The 14,624-nt window shown below is 50.0% G+C and overlaps 1 long non-coding RNA gene across 1 annotated transcript; it reads right to left on the reverse strand.

Annotated features, from left to right (window-relative positions):
• Nucleotides 1-11,495: 11,495 nt before the first annotated feature.
• Gm31601 lies at nt 11,496-12,940 on the reverse strand. The gene is made up of 2 exons (XR_376871.2): nt 12,585-12,940; nt 11,496-11,709 (listed from the first exon to the last, which is right to left on the reverse strand). It is a non-coding gene; the product is annotated as a predicted gene, 31601 (long non-coding RNA).
• Nucleotides 12,941-14,624: the final 1,684 nt, after the last annotated feature.

Genomic DNA, 14,624 nt, shown 5'->3' on the forward strand with positions numbered 1-14,624 from the left:
TCCTCCCTCATACCGATCCCTATCCAACCGCCAATCCTTATTTTTTGAATTCCACTACCAGGAATGACCCTATATGGGTCTGGAAGGAGTCCATATTGAGCTTGCTGAGTTGTGTTGGCTCTTAGGTGAGTGTGGCAGGTCTCTTGATGACCTTTCCAGACCAGAGCCAAGTCTAGAGCTGCTCTGCAGAGCCCTCTTTGCACTGTGTTACTGCACCAAGGGTTGGGTGTGACAGAGGAGGGGCATGGCCAAGGTTGGAAAGTCTGTCGGGTGTGAGGGCCAGGAAGAGAATGGGAGTCACTGAACCTTCTTTTCAGTTGAGGCATTTCCCATGGGAATGCTTCAGGCACCAGACCCAGGGGCTGAAGAGGCAGGCAGGTCAGAGTGTAGGTTAGAGAGATGGATGCTGAGGTAGAGAGAGGGGTCCTCAGAAAGTGCCAGGGATGTGCCAGTTAGTTTTTTGTCAGCTTAGCACAAATGTGTCACCCGAGAAGAGGAAGCCTCAGTTGAGGAGTAGCCTCCATTAGATTGGTCTGGAGGGGGCACATCAATGGGGACATTTTCTTGATTAATGACTGATGTGGGAGGGCCCAAACCACTATGAATAGCATCATCTCTTGGCAGGTGGTCTGGGGCCGTATAAGAAAGCAGGTTGTGCAAGCTGTGGCGAGCAAGCCAGTAAGTAGCACTCCTTGATGGCCTCTGCTTCTGTTCCTGCCTCCAGGGTCCTGCCTCCATCAGTTCCGGCTCTGATGTCCTTCAGTGATAGATTGTAACAGGGAAATGTAAGACAAATAAACCCTTTCCTCCCACAACTGGGTCAGTGCTTTGTCACAGCAATAGAAAGCAAACCAAGGCAGAGGCCTGGCAGGGAGACTTCCTGGTCACAAGAAAAAGGACCTTGTAACTATGGAAGCATTGAGTCTATGTGAACTGGGGAAAGAGACCCTCTTCTGTGGAATAGGATGCTCTGGGAGACATTAGGCTCCCCAGCGTCATATTTTACATGTGGGGAAACCCCAGGGTGCCCTAGATCTCAGGACTTGGGATTATCTTGCCACAATAATCATATAAACTATTTGAGTTATTTTAAAGGTGTGTGTGTGTGTGTGCATACAGTGGTTCTGTGGGTTGGGAACATGGACGGAGGACAGGACCTTAGGTGTATACACGTGACCAGGACAGAGAGGATAGTGCCTTTGCCCTTGGCTATGGAAGCATGGGACTCTGGGACTCAGCTTCTCTATGAGACTGAAGCTCATAGACTGGAGACCGAGTTGTTATCAGAGCATAGCAAGCTGTATGTTCCCTAGTGACAGGGACCTGTGTGTGCCTTCCCCTGCCCACCTAGGATCTGGCAGCCAGACTGCTGGGTAGGGAGTAGCTGGCTTTCAGGTTGCTGTGGAAACCTACTGCTGATTTTTGGGATATTTCTCGAGGAGGTAGTCAGGGATGGGGTTCCTTTGAGACCCAGCATGCTCTGGGATGGTGTCCTGGGCAGGCACCAGTACCTCTGCTCCCTTTTTGCACATATTGCAGGCTTCACTGCAGAATCAGGTGTCTCAGGCCAGCACCAGAGAACAGGGCTGCTCACCTCTCCTGCTGTTCCTGTATGTGCCCTGACTCCTTTTGCCACGACACAGCCAGATGACTGGCCTTGTCTGCACCAGTTGGCCTCCAGTAGCTCTTGAATACAGAGGCTCCACCTTCTAAGCTCCTCTCCTTATGTCTTCCACTCAGTTCATCGCCCCGACTCAGGCTTCTTTTATCTCCCTCCAGGATGGTGCAGTTGCTCCTGCTGCCTCTCCCCTGCCACCCGTGCCCCCGTCACTTTCTCCTCTGTCACTCTTCCCATGCCATTGCTAATGGATCCTTGCTTGCCTTTAGGATCAAAACCAACTTTCCCCAGGCTGGTGTGGCAGGTGACATATAGAAAGATTATTTTTTCTGCATCTCTGTCCTATGCCAGGGAACCCTTCATGTTCCTGTGGGAAGAGAACACACTTTAGACCCAGAACAGGTTCAGTGTTGAAGAACATGGGGTGAGGAACAAATAGATGTTGTATATCTGGGGCCTTGACAGAAGACTCTCCTCTGTTGACCTTGGGTTCTGGCTGGGTTTGTGTGTCAATTTGACACAAGCTAGAGTCATCAGAGAGGAAGGAGCCTCATTTGAGAAAATGCCTTCATGAGATCCAGCTATAGAGAATTTCCTTAATTACTGATTGATGGGGGAGGGCCCAGCCCTTTGTGGGTGGTGCCATCTCTGAGTTGGTAGTCCTGGGTTCTTTAAGAAAGCAGGCTGAGCAAGCCATGTGAATTGAGCCATTAAGCAGTACCCCTCCATGGCCTCTGCATCAGCTCCTGTCCCCAGGGTCTGATCTATTTGAGTTTCTGTCCTGACTTCCTTTAGTGCTGAACAGCAATGTGGAAATGTATGCCAAATAAACCCTTTCCTCTCCAACTTGCTTTTTGATCATGGGTTTTTTTTTTTGTGTGTGGCAGCAATAGAAACCCTAAGAGACCTTTGAGAAGCATTTTTCATTTGCCCACTGTCCACAAAAAAAAGAAGAAACAGGAACAGACCCAGCCTCACCTACTGGCATTCGTTGGCCTCCAGGCAAGCCTAGTCCTTGGCTAGTGCTATGTGAGGAGCTGTGTGTGCTTGTTACTCAGCAGAGCTGACTGATACAAGGCCTTGTGCCTCAACCTCCACCATGCTCTAGCTTCCTAGGTGGCTGCACTTTCCCAAGAGTGAAGCCTCATTTTGGGCCCATCTCTTCCTGCATCAGTTACCTTTCCTTGGTCCTGACTCCTCTAATCCAAGAGCTCTCCTGGCAAGCACAGTGGAAGTGCTCCCTCTGCCTTCCAGTCCGAGCTGGCCTACAGCTGTAGCACCTGTCCCTCCTGCATGTTGAAGCTTTCAAGGCAGTCATGTACTTTGCTGCCCCATGAAGGGATCTATCTGTCACTGAAGGAACCCAGGCCCTTGTCAGAGTCTTGCAGGGACCTGGAGTCTGGAGCTTCCCAAGCCATTGCCATGTGTATTTTAAAAATGATTTATCTTATTTATGTGTATGTATGTGTCTGAGTGTGGGTATGTGCACATGAGTGCAGGTACCCGTGGAAGCCAGTAGAGGGCAACAGATCCCTTGGAGTTGGAGTCATAGACAGTTGTGAGCTGCTGGATGTGGATCCTGGGAACCAAACTCTGGTCCTCTGCAAGAGCAGCAAGTGCTTTTAAGCACTAAACCCTCTTTCCTTCCCTTTAAAAAAACTTTTTGTTGTTGTTGTTGGTTGGTTGGTTTTTTGGTTTTTTTTTTTTTGTTTGTTTGTTTGTTTGTTTTTGAGACAGGGTTTCTCTGTATAGCCCTGGCTGTCCTGGAACTCACTCTGTAGACCAGGCTTGCCTCGAACTCAGAAATCCACCTGCCTCTGCCTCCCGAGTGCTGGGATTAAAGGCGTGTGCCACTATGCCCGGTGGTTGGTTGGTTTTTTGAGACAGGCTTTGTGTGTGTAGGCCAAGCTCTCTAGACCAGACCAGCTTCAAACTCATCCCCTCCTAGTCCCACCTCTCCACCCCCCACCCCCTGCCTCCCTACCCAACTTTAAAACTTTTGATTGGTGACTTCTAAGGTTGTTCAGCATCCCTGCCAAGGGGATTTTTCTCTTTGCCCTTGTCTGTGGTATGTAGTCACAGAGGAACTATTTGCTCCATCTCTAGATGTTTCTTTTCATGTCATTTGTATTCCCGAGGAAGAGAGGTCCTGCAGGAAGCTGGTGGCGTCTGGGTCATGGTCTCTTGCCAGACTCCCTTTAAACCAGAAGAGTTCCTTGTGCTCCCAAGGTGAATGCCAAGCACAGACTTTTTAACATTACTTTAAAAAAGCGCATTAGCTGCTGAGATATGGATGGGGCCTGGTTACAGCCTTGGCTCCCCTTCTTATGCTTCCCTGAGGAAGATCCTTATGTTTATTTTATGACAAATGTATTATTATATATCTGCCCTGCTCTGGGACGCCTACTTTTCTAAGTGCCTGGATCTTTTTGGTATTTTGTTTTCATGTTTATTATTTGTAGCTTTGTCGTATCAAGAAAGCAGGGGCTGTGTAAAATTTCATTTTAAATATTTATTCCCTTCACATCTAAATGACTATGTGGCTATGCTGCAGCGTCTGGGCCTCTTCTCTGCAGTGCTTGCTCTGTGCTGCTTCTGCCTCTCTTATCACACGCCTGGTTTATTTATCTCGGCCTTTGGAGTAAAATAAGAGTAGAATCCTGAACAGGAAGGGGAAAGACAGGAGCTGTGCTTGTGATAATTATTCTCTCTCTCTCTCTCTCTCTCTCTCTCTCTCTCTCTCTCTCTCTCTCTCTCTCTCTCTCTCTCCCTTCTTCCTTTGCTTGTATGTTTTTCTTACTTAATTAACTCACAAATGTTAGTTGCCACCTTTATCTGGAGCATACAGTGTTCCAGGCTTTTTGGCTGTCAATCAGTTCTGTGGCATGAATTCCCAGACCAATCTTCTCAGTTTCCTATCTTTTCATTGTTAAATGCCCTGCTCTGCGTTCTTTTGTTTTGTGGTGTCTCTCACTGGTGGGAGGTCCTGGGCTGAGTTTGGATTGAGACTGTCCCCGGGAGGCATGCTGTATCTCTCCCCTCCCTGATAATTTCCTTCATCTTGCAGACACAGCTCCCATCTTTCCCCTCCCTGTTCACAACTCTACTCTTGTTTTTAAAATAGTCTTAAAGCTTTATTTAATTAATAATCAAAACCTAAGCAGCTATTTTGGGCTCCATTTTGCAAGAAACAGGGAGCCAACGCCTCTTCTTCCTTTTCTAGGTGCATTAATTTCCACAGAACTACAAACCAGCCTGCCTCGGATTTAAATCCCCTGCTCTTTGGTAATGCACTCTATTTTTTTGCTGTCATTGTTGTGATTTAACTTAAGCTGTGTCAGCTACAAGCTTCCTCCTAGTGGTCTTCATTGCTTTATTCTCTCCTTTCTAGCTCCAGGATCCCCAGGGGTTTTAGTGGCCAGTCCGAGGAGGGGTTCATTTGAATGGGTGCCTTGGTCATGAACCTCCTATGGAATGAGGTTATGAGCATCATTCTGGATCCCTCATAGATGGCTAGAAGGCTTCAGGACTGATGTGCCAGGGTCATTTGTCCCACAGTCTCCAGACACCTTTCAGTGGAGGACATATGATTTAGGTTTAATTTTTAGCTGTTTTTAAGATAATCTGTTTATCTTTGCTTTCAAATCTTTCACAGATCTTTTTCATGAAATGGGAGTGCTGTTTTCCGAGCATTGCTTTCTGTATTATTCTTCCCAGGATTTCAGTTTCAAGAGTTAGAAAGTTTTCTTCTATTATGTCTGCGGTCACTGTTTTTGTTCTCCCACTTCGCCTTGTCTGCCTCAGTTTCTGTTTCATCTGCTTTCCTGTTCCCTCCCTCCCTCTGTCCTTCTCTCCCTTCCTCCTCCTCCACTGCCTCTCTGACAGAGTTTGCTCTATATAGCCCTGGCTGGACTCAAATTCTGGATCCTCTTACCTCAGCCTCCTGAATGCTGGGTTGACAGGAGTGTACCAGGAAGCCCAGCTGCATCTTTTGTTTCATTTGCAATTAGGACTGTTATCTTCTTTCTTTTTCCCTTTTCAGTCTTTCATTTCTGAAGCTAAAGTCTGATGTTTACTGCTTCTGCAAGCTTCATGAGATCAGTCACATTTCTCTCTGTTCATGCTTGAGAAAGCTTTCCTTGTGCTGGCGTGAGCCAACACAACATCCAACAGAGAAAAGCAGGTCCTTTTGTTCTGAGAGATAGTTCAGTGGGGATCAGGGGAGCAGGTCCTGGAGGGTGAATTAACAGAATGGGCGGATGAACAGCCCAGTATAGGAAAGACACAGATGGGTGGATGGATAAGTGTCTGAATGGATGTGGGTGAGAGGATGGGGTACCGGCTGGGCCAATGGTGGGGTGTGCTGACTGGTGTGCCACTGTGTTCTTTAGTAGATGGTTGCGTGGTGGTCAGAACTGGGGTGCACAAATCATCAGGTGGTTTGATGGTGGAATGGATGTACTGTCCCTACATGGGTGCTGTGTTTAGTGGCTGGTTAGTTAGTTTTTAGTTTTGTGCATACTGTGGATTTGGTCTAATGCTTGCATTATGTTAATTGGTTTTCCAATGAGAATCTGCATGTAAGACACTGAAGCCAACTGCTCCCCAGTTGGCTTTGATTGGTAAATAAAGTTGCTGGTGGCCAATGGCTGGGCAGGGAGACAGAGGTGGGACTTTAGGATTCTCGGGCAAGAGGGCCGAGAGAGGAAGGAGGATTAAGAATCACCATGTCAGGAAAGGAATAAGGTCCAGGCTTGAGAGCTGCAGAAGAGAGAGAGCATACCCATCACGACGTAAGAGCCGGGGAAGAGCGGCCCCAGCCCTTCCCCACATTGGGTCCAGGGCAGGAAGGATGGAATATAGATTTTAATAAGTAATAATTCAGGAACATCAGCAGGGAGAGTGTGCTAGCCTCATGCAGGTTTGGAGTGGCGCAACCATTGAGCTGCTTAAGGCATGCTAAAATATAAGACTCTGTGTGTGTTGTGTGTGTGTGTGTGTGTGTGTGTGTGTGTGTGTGTGTGTGCACACGTGCGCATGGAGGAAAACGTAACCATATAGGTGGCAGGAGCAAGGCTGATGGAGGGAGTCTGACAGGTAAGGCTCAGGGTGCAGGCTTTAAGTGGATGTATGGGGAGTTGGCTAGGGGCTGTAGTGGTAGATATTGGGTGGGTGGATGTTTGTCAGAGAGGTAGCTGTGGATTGGCTGCCTGGCAGTCTACCTGGCTGCTGTACCTAGGCCTTACAGGATCTGGAAGGGACATTTTGCCTCCTGCCCTTTTTCCTTATCTGCCAGCAGGGTCCTGACCCAAGGGACCCAGTGTGCATTTCCAGGTTGTGTGGTGGTCAGGTTGCGTGCCTGTGTAGACAGCTGTGGCTAGGCTAGGTGACTGTTGGTTACCCAGAAATGGTAGTCCTCAGCTCTTTGAGCCAGATACAGGACTGCCTGACAACTTAGGAGCGAAACTGCAGTCATCTCACTACACAGTTGCAGAAGGTCCAATACCTGCTCTCGGAGGCTCTTAAATGCTTCTCTCTGGCAGCCAGAGAGATTTGGGGTTCCCCTGGCTGAGCCTCTCTTCATGTGTGTGGCTGTCTCTGAGCTGCCACCTCCCCTGGATCGAAGGAGCTTTGTTCTGGTGGGGCAGCCCCTGTTTCACTCATTTTGACTAGAGTAGGTTGACCTAGTCCAAAACAATGCCCTGGGCTGTAAGAGAGGCGGGTTCCTCCCAGCATGCCTTCACACATCCTTCCAGGCTGGCCAGGCAAGGCTGGGGGGGGGGGGGGGAGGCTGGCCCTCACCTGTTAGTTCTAAGGTGTGGTTTGTGTGTGCTTGTGTGTATGCATGACTCCACATGTGCCTCGCATGCCTATCTTGGAGGCTTGAAGTGTCCAACAATAGAGGACTCTTGTCCTCACCACAACCTGTGCTTCAGGACAGCCTCTCAGCTACTCCAGTCCTCTGAGTCTCTAGATGATTCTTGAGCTGTGATTTTTTTTTTTTTTTGAATCTTCTCAGCTGGGGATATTGGTGCCTTCAGGCCGAACACTTAGCAGGTAGAAGCAGCAGACCTGGGTCCATCTGTTTGGATCCACAGAGTCCATTTCTGGGATTCCCACTTGGGTCTGACATGTGCTAATACATGCACAATCTTGTGACCTCAATACCGGTCCTGTCTTTATCAAAAGAGACACAGGGGTTCAGCCAGGCTGGTCTCTTGCCCCAGGCTGTAGGGGTGGCCCAGGCAGAGGCAGAGGGGTGTGAAGAGGGGCCTTAGGACAGGGAGGTGCTAGCGTGTAGAGGAGATTCTGCGTGGTGCCAGCTCTCAGCCTGCTACCACAACTGTCTTCAGAACATCACTCAGTAGCTTTGCCCAGAAACCAGGAACATAACTGGGCCAAAGCAGAAAGAGAATTATTCCCTAGGTGGAGTTTGAACTGCACGGAGCCCCAGAAGCTGTGCTGACTCACTGTGCAACTTTGAATTGAACTCCATAGCATTCCTTCCCGGAGCCCATCCTGGGCCAGGCCTTCCTCAGGAGTGCAGGGAAGGCTGTTCCTCATTTCCTGAGAGTCCCCGGTGTGCTGGGAGAGAAAACTAGGCCCAGATGTGGGCATGACAATTCAGGGAGGTCCGAGCTGTCAAAGAAGAGTTCACGGGTTGTAAAAAAAAAAAAAAAAAATCTGCTCGTGTGTATCTGTGTAGAGATTAAAAACACCAGCTGCTCTTCCACAGATCCCAGGTTCGGTTTCCAGCACCCACACGGTACTCACAACCTTCTGGAACTCCAGTGCAAAGGATCAGACTTCCTCTTTGGCCTGCTTCATGAACACCAGGCACACAAATGCTGCAGAGACATACGTGTAGGCAAAATGCCTGTACACATAAAATAAAAATTAAAAAAAATTCAAAAAGAAAAGTCTGAGCCCAGCTTTGAATGAGGGGTGCAATAAGGGAGGGTCTGTGAGCATTGCTGGTGCAAGCCAAGAGAATCCTAAGGGGTGGGGGCTGGACCTCCTGGGAACAGGACAGCAGGTTTGAAATTGCCCACAGAGGCCGTAGCCTTTGAGGACCCCATGGAGAAGGACACATTTAGCACATGCCTAGGCCCACAGAGCAGAGATCCCACCAAAGTGCAAGTGACCAGGAAGTCAGGACAAGAAATGCTACACTCTCCAAGGCCCCACTGAAGTGTTTTAGCTGCCTTCTTAATTAAGGTTTGGTGCTCCTAGACCTAACATGCTTAGTACCAGGTGGGCTTCTATGGCCCGGCCAGACAAGCCCTAGAAGTGTTGTCCCAGGTCCTGGCCCTCAGAGGCCCTCACTCTCCACCCAGCACTCAACCCTGGCCGCCCTGCCTTACTCTGCCTTCGTGTGGATTGTCCTTTACTGGGCTGAGAGTCCTGGATGTCAGAGGCATCCGTATGGGGATGTATGGATTTGCTCTAGGCAGTGGTTCTGAGTGGAACCCTTGAAGGGACAGAGCTGAGGTGCAAAAGGGGGCAAAGGGTGAGTGGGTAGTGGGAAGGGGTGACGATTTCTTGTCACACAGCTCCTGGATCTAGAGAGAAGAGTCTTTGCCCAAGCTAGACTCACTAAGCGACAGCCATGTTTAAAGGGGGGTTGGCAGGGTGGAACAAAGTTGAGTGGGGTCTCATGGCTTCCAGAAGCCTTAGGGGCTTAGGAGGGTCCCATGTTGCTTTGGGACGCCTTGGTTTGGGAGTAGGGTATGGCTGAGGGTGAACTCTGCAGCATGGAGTTGTTGGGCTGCCCCATTGGATGGGGCTCCAGCCACGGGTGGGGTTGCTGTTCTGGTATGGGTAGGAGACTTGAAGCCACTAAGGCAGAGGGAGCGGGAGGCACCACTGCAGCCTGACTGGCTCTCCTTGAGAGGGTAGGGCAGCAGCTGGAGTGGGCTAGCTACCCATCCTGGCTTTGCCTTCTCTGTGTGGGTGCTCCTCTCCCCTGCCCTCTGAAGCACCCAGAAGGCATTTCTGTCACGTTTCAGAGGTGGCCAGGCTCTTCCGGAGCATGGTTTTCCCTGAAGCCAGGAGAATTCTGGGAGTCTGGAGTGGGCAAACGTCGGGGGCAAAGTTAGAGGTCCAGGGAGCAGAGACTGGTTCCTTATCCATCACAAGCACACAGGAAGTCTGTTCCAAGGAGAGTTCAGACAGGCCAGGGCACAGATGGTCCTACAGGGTGACTGGGTGACTCTGTGAGTCTGAGAGGAGCTGGATCCCAAGGCAGGGTGATCATACAGGAAGTAGAGTAAGCTGGGTTGTGTAAGGTGAGGTTGAATCCGCTGTGAAGGGTAGGGACATTTGTCCTGATCCCACACAAATCTAGCTCAAAACCTGACTGGGGCCTAAGCCAGTGGTCACTGTTTACTTAGGGCAGAAACAAATAAGACCAAGAGGTTAATTTTCACAGCAAGCCTGTGTCATTGGCATTTCCTGATGGGGGATGGCAGCCCCACAGTGAAATAACTCACTGAGATCAAAACTTCCTTCGTGTGGTGACAGATGTGCACTGCTGTCAGGCACGGGCCACTAAACCTTATAGTGGCGTGGAGTCCTAGAGCCTTGCCCCATGCACGCTACACAGCTGGCTTGGGCACAGTGGCCATTAGCCCTGACACTGCCCATGCTTCAAGGCTCCGTGGCCCAGATAGAGAAAATAAACATGCCTCTGAGTGCCTGCCTGGCGCTATCAAGCTGAGTCTGGAACTGGAGGAAAGTGGCTGCTCTTTAACAATGAGTCCTTGGAGGGTTCTACATGTTTCGGAGACAGCCTCTTTCTCCTCCCAGACATCCCCACTCCTGTGAATTTCCTGAGGGCAGAGAGCGGGGGTGGGGTGGGGCTGCAGGCTCCATCCCTGGCCTCCATTCCCAGAGCAGCTTCCCCAGGGTGTCCTTGCTCACCTACAAATGAAATATACTTGGAACTTTCCATGGGACAGGGGTGGGGGGTGGGGGAGTGGGGGTGGGGTGGGGAGGAAGAGGAAAGGAGGAAGGGAGGAGAAGATAACCTCTGCCTCCAGCCACTGTCTGTCCTGCCAGGAACTCTGCCCAGGGTTCCCGCTTAGCTGGGCATGGCGGTGCACCCTGTAGCTCTAAGGCTGCACAAGGACTGGAGAAAGGTGGAAGCCAGTCTGGCCTCAGATTCATGTGTGTCCCTCAAACTCACTGGACCTTATTTAGTATTTGCAAACGAGATGAGTAAAAATGAGAAATCAGCCTGTGCTGGCCCTGGATCCAGTGACAGATGTCCTCACAGGAGGGAAAATCAGACAAGGGTCACAAAGAGGCAGGAGGCTATGCGCAGACAGAAGTAGAGACAGGAGGTGTGTGGCCAGGAGCCAGGAACACCTGGAGCTCCTGGGGGCTGGAAAGGGGGGGCTCCTCGGAGCTCCAGAAGGCCGGCAGTCCTGCCAGACACCTTGAGTTTGAATTTTCAGCTTCTAGAACAGCAGGGGAAGAAGTCTGTGTTAAGCCCCAGCAGCTGCCACAACGCAGCTCTGGGCAGGAACCGGCTCACCTGGCTCAGGTTGTCAGCTCCGTCTTTGCCAAGCGGGGTTTGTTTCTGGAAGTTGGAATCAGGTACTGGCCATCTGTGTTACTCGATGTCATGGATCAGGTGACTGTCCTGCCCTGGCCAGATTCAGATCGGGCTGCTGGTCAGCCCGGGCTGTATGTGATTCCCCCAAGGCCCTTTCCCCACCTTGCCGGATCTGTGAGCAGAGTGACCCTGATCTGGGGCAGGAGTGCTCTTCAGGCAGAGTAGAAAACCAGGGTTGGGGGGACACGGGGTGGGGGTGGGGGGTGAGCCTTTGCTGCTGAGTGAGAGCCAAAGAACTTCAATAATTAAGGCCAAGACTGCTGATAGACGCACTGTTCATGTTCCTAAAAAAACACCCCAGAAAAGCATTAAGAGCAAGGAACAAACTTGTTGAGTGCACAGTGGCAGAAATAAAGACACATCTGTGTGTTTCCACGGTGTCAAAAATTAATTGAGTAACAATAAGTTCACCAGCTTCCAGGTTTCCACTGTGGCGATGTGCCAAGTAGTCTCCATTTTCTTTGATTACTGGCTGAGGAGGAGAACACAAATTTCCTTCATTCCAACCTTAATTTCTAATATGAACTCTCATGGCACACACGGCACACCACACAGGTATTTATATATGTGTGTATGTGTAGGTTACAGAGTATGTATGGGGACTCAAAGGGTTTAGGAGGGGAGTCCCAGGGTGTCAAGGGTCCTCAGAGGCAGAGAGCTGGACAAGGAGGCACTTAGGGATGGGCTTTGGTGGCACACTGGAAGCTTCCAGGCACTTCCCTGGTCACTCTCATTTTGTTCCCATGTGGTCCTTTCTGCAGACGTTGCTATGACTCTCACGGGCCTCCTAAGTTCTGAGAACTGTACTGCTTCTCTCAGAGGCCACAGTTGTACACAGGGAACTCTGAGAAGCCCCCACTGCCAAGGCAGTGGCCCTCCTCCATGCTGCTGAGGGCTGGTCTGCAGACCCTGGGCCTCTGTCCACTCTCCCCCACTGAGCAAACCTCTCACCTGAATCACACAGTCTCCCTTCCTCTCACACCCCAGGGGTCAGGCTCCAGCTCATCTGCTGAGTTGGTGAGGGGGCTGTTCTCTGTATCCTCTGGGGGGTCCTCATATTCTTCTCTGGGTTCTTACTGAGACATGCCTTGGGCTACTAGGCTGTCTACCAGGAGCCACCTTAGAAGCTAGAGATGGTGTCTAGACAGAGGGGGTTTAGGAGGTAAGCTTGTAGGCCTAGAGAGAGGTTCAGGATTCTCCCTGTATCTAAAGATGCTGACTCCGTGTTACATAACAAAATAAAATCATGTCTAAGAACAAGCTGCAAACCTACCTCCATAAGTCTGAAAGGCATTGTCAACCCAGGCCCAAACAAAACACACACAAAGCCCAGGTTCTTAACCTTACCATGGAGGAAGAGGCCAGAACTACCTAAGATGCAGAGGCCAATGGCAGAGGCTGGACTTTTTCCTAGAATGATGAACTGCAGGCCCTTGCAGATGGTGAAGATCAAAACCAAGCTGTTGCTCCAGTTTTTGCCTGGCCACCACACCGTGGTATCTAGCAGCTGTCCGGCAGTGTCCCACACCTGCTGTAGTCCCCACACCACCCACGTGAGATGGTGACAAGCATCATAGGGTGAGCGCCAGTCTCTTCTGCAATGCATATAATGGACAAATAAGGTTCCCAGGCCCCTTCCCAGGATTAATTTTCTAGAGCAGCTCCCAAACTCCAGGGAACCACTTATCTTCACCAGCTGGCTGCTAAGGACCTTGCAAAAGAGATAGAGTAAGCCACACCCACTGGGCCCCACTGCAGACACCTCCAGCTAGCTGTTCAGCCAGCCTGAAGCACACAGGAGCCTATGGCTTCTTTTCATAGGCACCAAGGATTACATCGGTGACCTGGGAGATCAACTCATCCTGCTCCCTGACCCTGGCTGCTCAGTCTCTAGGAGGAAGAGGGGTTCAACATCCAGTCTTCTGATCCTGCCTTGGTCTTTAGCACTACCAGCCCCATCCTGAAGCTACTTTGAATCCAGCCACCAGTCTCCTCACTGGTTCTCACAGCACTCTTGCCTCTCTGGAGATTGCAAAGACTTCAGAAGTGCTGTGACAAAGGCAAGGAAGAGGCCATATATATTATATTATAATATAATATATACATTATATATATATTACAATTAGGGGCTCCTGGGTTTTTTACAGAATTAATTTTCTAGATCAGCTCCCAAACTCTAGGGAAATAGGGCCTGAGAGCCTCTATTTGTGTGTATATATATATATTACAATATATAATGCATCATACATAATGCGCATGTGAAATATATATGTGGTACTTTTATATATAATATACACATACACACATACACACACTTCTCTTCAAGAAAGAGGCCATATATATTATATTATATATGATATATGAAATACATCTGATACTATGGAATATATATATATATATATTTTCACAGACTCATAGCTGTTATGAAAGAAGTCTCTGCCTGCAATCAGGCAATCAGGTCATTGCCCACCCATGTCTGTATCTCCTCTGGGGACAAGTTCCCCTCCCCCACAATCAAGTAGTGCTCCCATCCCATCTTCATAGGCCACCATGCACCTTTTCTGACACGCAAGTGTGACCATAGCTACTTCCTTAGGTCTGTGCCCAAGGCCCTGTGGGACAGACTATACAGTTGCTCAGATAGGGCCTCCCTATCCTTCCCACAGGGCATCCTTACTCTGTGCCCACACCCGCCATCACCTGTTACTTCTCCTGTCCAATCACTTATGGCTTGATCGACTGTGTCAGATGCCTATTCACTGAGCCCAGAGCAGGCCTCAGAAGGAGCTGTGTGAGCTGGAAGCAAGGAGAACAGGGAGGAGACCCACTGCACAACAGTTTATTGGGTCTGCAGAGGAATCTAGGGAGGTGGCCCAGTCTCACGCCACTTGACTGGGACCCATATGGATCATCCTGTACACCTGCGTGCTGACCCCTGCACTAGCACCCACACTGTGTCCTCCTGCCTCCATAGTTGGGGCCTTGGGAAGCCAGGACCTGCTTAGGAGCCTGTTTAGCCCAGGGTGCTCTGCTTCCCATGCACTTTCTTCTTTTCCCCCAGGAAAGAAAGGCTCCCGATCCCATGAATCAGCTAACCTGGCAAAACAAGGCCACATAGTCTCAGCACTCACTGTGTCCTGCACCAGGTGGCGGGGACCGCCATCCTCTTGGGGAAGCCCAAGTCTGGTGTGGTCAGGGAACAGATGGTGAGCTGCCGATAGAGTAAAAAGCCATCACACTTAGTGTGGAGTTGCCCACAAAGAGCTGAGGTCTAAAGGGAGACTAGAAGGGGTGGTGAATAAAGGTGTGTGTGTGTGTGTGTGTGTGTGTGTGTGTGTGTGTGTGTGTGTGTGTTCTTTAAAGGATACTGATGGTGGGCAGTTTACT

This window comes from Mus musculus, chromosome 5 (assembly GCF_000001635.26).
Source record: "Mus musculus strain C57BL/6J chromosome 5, GRCm38.p6 C57BL/6J".
Lineage (NCBI taxonomy): Eukaryota > Metazoa > Chordata > Mammalia > Rodentia > Muridae > Mus > Mus musculus.